Source organism: Octopus bimaculoides, chromosome 15, assembly GCF_001194135.2.
Source record: "Octopus bimaculoides isolate UCB-OBI-ISO-001 chromosome 15, ASM119413v2, whole genome shotgun sequence".
NCBI classification, from domain to species: Eukaryota; Metazoa; Mollusca; class Cephalopoda; order Octopoda; family Octopodidae; genus Octopus; species Octopus bimaculoides.
The window spans coordinates 14251207-14257926 of NC_068995.1; positions in this window are offsets into that span (position 1 = coordinate 14251207).

Below are 6720 nucleotides of genomic sequence, written 5' to 3' on the forward strand. Positions count from 1 at the left end.
CTTTCAATGGTGTTTAGTCAAGCATATCAAACATTATTACATAAATTTTAGTACTTGATGTCTACTTATTGAACCGACAAGTTACGGGACGTAAAATAAACACTACATATAAACACAATACTGGTTTTAAGTGGTGTAAACATAAACATACACACATATATTCATATGTTCATTAATAATTAATTAATTAATTAAACACAAACAGCATGGTTTTAAAGTGTAAAACTAAGCGTACATTTCAATTAGTATCCTATTACACAACGCAGCAACAGCTAATAAACAAATTTATACCACTTGAATGAATGTTATGTCTCAATTATATGTGTGTGCATAGGGGTGTGTTTGTGTGTGCACATGTTGTTGTTGTTGTTGGCACTCCGTCGCTTACGACGTCGAGAGTTCCAGTTGATCCGATCAACAGAACAGCCTGCTCGTGAAATTAACGTGCAAGTGGCTGAGCACTCCACAGACACGTGTACCCTTAACGTAGTTCTCGGGGATATTCAGCGTGACACAGTGTGACAAGGCTGACCCTTTGAATTACAGGTACAACAGAAACAGGAAGAAAGAGCGAGAGAAAGTTGTGGTGAAAGAGTACAGCAGGGTTCGCCACCATCCCCTGCCTGAGCCTTGTGGAGCTTTAGGTGTTTTCGCTCAATAAACACTCACAATGCCCGGTCTGGGAATCGAAACCGCGAGTCCACTGCCCTAACCACTGGGCCAGTGCACATACATATATATATGTTTATACACACGTTTGTATGTATACATTATATTCTCAAAACATTAGTCAACCCAAGAGGACATTAGAAGACACATGCCCAAAGTGAAGTGCAGCAGCGCAATGAGATCGAACTACAGAACTATGTCGCTGCAAAGCGAATTTTTTTTAACCATTCAAGCTCTGCTTGTGCCTATATTTACTATTTCCCTTCTTTTTCTTAATCTAATTTACAGGTTTCTTCCTTCCCTCTGTAGGAGATCTTCCTATTTACAATAATGATAATTATTATTACAAATTGTCAAACCTCCTGGGTGGGCTACAGGAATACTCATGAGTCACTATTATGTTTATTGGTATTCTTTATGCTCTTGGTCCAAATCTTAATGAGGTCAACTTCGCCTTTCATACTTGGAAATAAAAAAAGACTGGATATTCACGGATTGAATGCCTTGGCTCAGTCTTACTTAGAGAACGACCTGTAAACCCTTGATTGCCCATTTCCAGCGCCCTGCATCTGGTCTTCCGACCATTTCTGCAATCTTCCACCATTAATAAATAAATATTAATAATTCAACATAAAATTTCACCAAAATAAATTTCTATTTTAGAGCATCTCTGTCATAACTGAATGTCCAACAACATTGAAAAATAAATATTTCTTGAATTAATTCAATTAAACTAAAGTATAAATTTTTAATTATAATAAAAATCTTTAACATTAAATGCTAGTATTTTAATTATAAACTAATTAATTTATAATTAAACACTGTAAAATATAAGGGAAAACAAATATATACTTTTAGTGCTATTTATTAAATTTAAATGAACCAGAATTCAAAACCTTAACCTACAATGTTTCAATAAAACTTCATTACTATAAATCTTCATTTTTTTTTCTTATATATTTTGTTGTTTTCATTTATATTACAAATGGCAGTTGTATAAGATTAAAAGTACTTTTGATATACTTTTCTACTCTAGGCACAAGGCCCGAAATTTTTTTTGGGGGGGGGGGGTGCAGTCGATTAGATCGACCCCAGTACGCAACTGATATTTAATTTATCGACCATTTATCGAAAGGATGAAAAGCAAAGTCGACCTCGGCGGAATTTGAACTCAGAACGTAGCGGCATACAAAATACCGCTAAGCATTTCGCCCAGCGTGCTAACGTTTCTGCCAGCTCACCGCCTTAAAATACTTTTAATATAGATATAAAAGTTCTAAGGATATGAAAGCAAATTTATAACGGTTTGAATCTACCTCATTAAGGGTAGCAGTATTTTATTTATTTTCAAAATATCTAAGTTTTTTTTTTGTTTTTTTTTTTTCATTTTCATAAAAAGAAAAAAAGAGACAAGAATTTTTGTTGTGTTTTATATATATATGGTTTGCAACATTCTCAATGTGAATTTGTGTGTTAGAACATATTTTGTTGTAACCCAGGAGTGTCGTTATGTCAATATTAAACACACATACACACACACTCGTTCTAATTCACTTCTTTAATTATTTGGAGATCGTATAGAATCATTTGCATGCTAGACAAAATGCTCAACAGCATTTTGTTCTTCTTTATGTTCTGAGTTCAAATTCCACTGAGGGCTTCAATGAAATAAGTACCACACAAGTGCTGGTACTAATGTAGTCAACTAGTTCTTTCCTACCAAATTTCAAGCCATGTACCTATAGTAGAAAGGACTATTATTATTAGTCAACTAGTTATACTGACTAATAAAAGAAGTGAAACAGAACCAGTGCTTATGTTTATTATTGACATAATGACCCTCCTAAGACAACGAAAACAAAGCCATTTTAGTCAAAAATCCCAAACTTACTAACATGTTTCCTCTTAAACTCTCAAAATATTTCTGGTCCTCCCTCGAATTACCTTCAATAAGTGATCCTTCTCTCCTTTGAATAAACATACTAGTTTACCTGTGGTGATAGACACTAATACTAATAAATACTAGAATTAATACAATTGAACCAAATTCTTCTGGCAATAAATATGGTATTCAGTTACTCTTTACCCTTTTACTTGTTTCAGTCATTTGACTGCGACCATGCTGGAGCACCGCCTTTTAGTTGAGCAAATCAACCCCAGGACTTATTCTTTTTTGCCAAACCGCTAAGTTACAGGGACGTAAATACACCACGATCGGTTGTCAAGCGATGTTGGGGGACAAACACAGACACACAAACATACACACACACACATACGCATATATATGTATATATACATATATATGTATATATATATGCGTATGTGTGTGTGTATATGTTTGTGTGTCTGTGATGGGCATCAAAATGATGATGATGATATGTGCATATGTATGTATATTATTATGTTTGTGTTTGTTCCCCACTACCACCACCACCACCACCACTTGACAAACAGTGTCGATTTGTTTACATCCACATGCCTTAGCAGTTCGACAATTGAGACTGACAGAATATGTACCAGACTTGACAAAATAAGACCTGGAGTCAATTTCTTCAATTAAACCCTTCAAGGTAATGTTCCATTATGGCAGTGCCCCAGCATGGCCACCACTCAATGCTTGAAACAAAATTTACAAGACGTATGTATGATGTTATCTCTTCATTTCTTCAGGCCATTCGCAAAGCACAACACCATTAAACACTTCTTTTAGGCTCCTTCTTACCCTAATTTTTCTCAAAGTAGAAACTCGCACAAATTCCAATTACTCTATCTATATCTTGTTAATCAACTTTAATCCATGTAGCTCTAAGCTGAATTGTTGTTTATCTAAAGCCACTTAAGATTTTATAATTTAAGAGTTCTGACCTCGTAGAATGAAAACAGGTTTTTACAAGCCTTTAATACAGTTGTCATTTATGCCCCCTTCCTGCCCCACTCCTCTACCACATGCAAGGATTGTAACTCATTTTGACTTGGTTAGTCTGGTCCTCAGTTTGCCTGGTTGACAAACAGGTTTTACTCATCCTTCATAGTGTCATGCAAGCTAGCAAAATAAGAACATGAATACATGCAAAGTGAAGCTCAGTGAAGCCATAATTGTGGCTGGTACCAGTGTCACTTATCTGGTGACACATATTTTAGCATCCTTTGAATTTTGGGCCTCATGGAGGCAGTTACAAGTGATTGAGTCCTTTGGGAATATACCGTGCTTGAGAAGACCTGTCAAGCCAAGTGAGACCATAGTTGTGGCCGATGCCAGTATTTTGTAACTGGCACCTGTACTGGTGGCATGTAAAAAACACCTACTATACTCTTGGAGTAGTTGGCATTAGGAAGGGCATCCAGCTGTAGAAGCCAACGCAAGACAGACTAAAACTTGGTGCAACTCCCCAGCTTACCAACTTTCAGTCAAACCATCCGATCTACACCAGCATGGAAAATGGACATTGAATGATGATGATGATGGTGAAGAATTCTGAAAAACATAATAAAAAGTAATCAATACATAGTATTCTTCATAGTTGGTTGATTAGCTGTAGGAAAGATATCCAATTGTATAAGAAATTGTCTCATCAACATGTAGAACTATAAAATCTTCATTTCTCTAGCAATGGGGAAAAAAATAAATGTAAAGCAGTAAAGCATGTGATGTGTGATTCTATGTATCCGGTGCTGCTACCACAAAAAAGCACCCAGTACACTCTGTAAGGTGATTGGCATTAGGAAAAGGCATCAAGGCATGGGAACCATGCTAAAACAGACAATATGTGTGTGTGTCAGTGTTTATGGTACAACATTTCCTATATTTTATTTTTACTTTTCAATGCAGTGCCAACATAAAGAAGAACATTGAGACAAACATACAAATTAGTTTCAAATTTTGATATAAGGCCAGCATTTTCAGTAGAGGGCGAAAGTTAATTACATTGACCCCTAATGCTCAACTAGTACATATTTTATTGACCTCCTAAAGGATGAAAAGCAAAGTTGAACTTGGCAGAATTTGAACTCAGAACTCAGAACATAGCAACAGACAAAATGCTGCTAAGCATTCTGCCTGCTTGCTGCCTTTTTTCATTCTTGTTTTCTTTTATAAATATTCTTTTCTACTCTAGGCTCAAGGCCCGAAATTTTTGGGGAAGGGGCCAATCGATTAGATCGATCCCAGTATGCAACTGGTACTTAATTTATCGACCACGAAAGGATGAAGGGCAAAGTCGACCTCTGCGGAATTTGAACTCAGAACATAAAGACAAATGAAATACCGCCAAGCATTTCGCTCCACGTGCTAACATTTCTACCAGCTCACTACCTTTTTCTTTTATTAATATTAAAACAAACTTAAGGTGGAAAGCTGGCAGAATCATTAGCACACCGGACAAAATGCTTAGTGGTATTTCATCTGTCTTCACATTCTGAGTTCAAATTCTACCATGGTTGACTTTACGTTTCATCGTTTTGGGGTTGCTAAAATAACGGTCAAATACTGGGGTTGATGTAATCAACTAACCCCACTTCATCCAAATTTCAGGCCCTGTTCCTACAATAGAAAGGATTGATATTAAACAAACTGGAAAGTTTGTTAACCAATTTAATATTGAACCTAATTCAAAACAAGATAATAAAGAGGGGCTCCAAACAGTTAGAAGAGACCCCCAAACTTAACAAGGTCCTTGCTAGATTCAGTGGGACTTAAATTTAATGGCTTTTAAAATCTAAAACAACCCAATAAATTACAAGGGGACTCAATGATTTTAAATAAATTCTAATGGACTTAAAACAAGTTTAAACAAAAAGAAATTGCAAATTATTTATTTTAATTGCTGTAAATATATTTCTTAATTTTTAACTTCAAGCTTTTGGCTTCACTGAGTTAAAGACACCCCTGAGATATGGTCCATATTGGGCCATGCATAAATCCGACCCACTATGTATGAGCATAAACAAATGGTGGGTTGATCAAGTGTAGATAATTGCATTGTGACTAGTTAGTAGTATAATGCAGTCACATAGAAGCATGCATATGTCATGGTGACATATGATTAACTCTTTTTTCTTAAGTTATTTATTCTTGTAATTTTTATTGTATTTATATATATATATTTTTAATGCTTCCAGTCATTGTACTCTGGGTATAGTGGAACACTTTATTTATTTTACTTTAAGTATGTCTAAATAGAATTACTTAAATAATGACTTCTGACAATGACACAAGGCCAGAAGTTTTGGGGAAGTGTGAAGCGACTTTAATGAAACCTGTTAATTATTAACTGGTACTTGTATTAACAACTCCTGCGGAAGGTTGGGGTAAGGCGAAGTCAATCTCAGCAGGATTTAATCTCAGAATGTAAGGTATCATCATGACTGTTTGATCAAGAGGTCCACTTTCGACCACTTAGTCTCAAGTTCAAACTCACTGTGCCAACATCTTGGAGAAGTCTTTTACTATGGCATCAGCTTGACCAATGTTTTATGCATGAAATTAGTTGGTGGTAGCCATGCATTAGCCTGCTAGGCATGCACATGTGTGTGTGTATATGTGTATATATGTTTATATTATGTTGCATGTATGTGCTTGAGTGTGTTTATATGTTTGTCTCAATGTTCCTCTTTATGTTGGCACTGCATTGAAAAGTAAAAATAAAAGTATGATAAATGTGTAAATATAATCACCTCTAGCAAGAGCATAGTCACACATCTTGAAAGCCTAGTAGAGGTTTGGCCAAAGTTTTAGCTTTAAAGACTACACAACATCCATATTCAAATGTATGTGTGCGTGTGTATATATATATATATATATATATATATATATATATATAACGTTGTAGTATATTGTCAACTTAATGTGACAATCCCAAGAAGGGAATACACTACTGTCGTTTAGCCCTAGGAAGCTGGACCGCTTCCTGTCTGCCTTGACACAATTACTGTGTCTTTAAGTTTGCGAGGGGGAAACAAACTCCTCCACCCAGCCTAGCCAGCATTCAGGGACATGTTTCTGAGTCTTTGCTCGTCATCAGCCTGAAGTAGCTTGGCAGCTGGTTGAAGAAG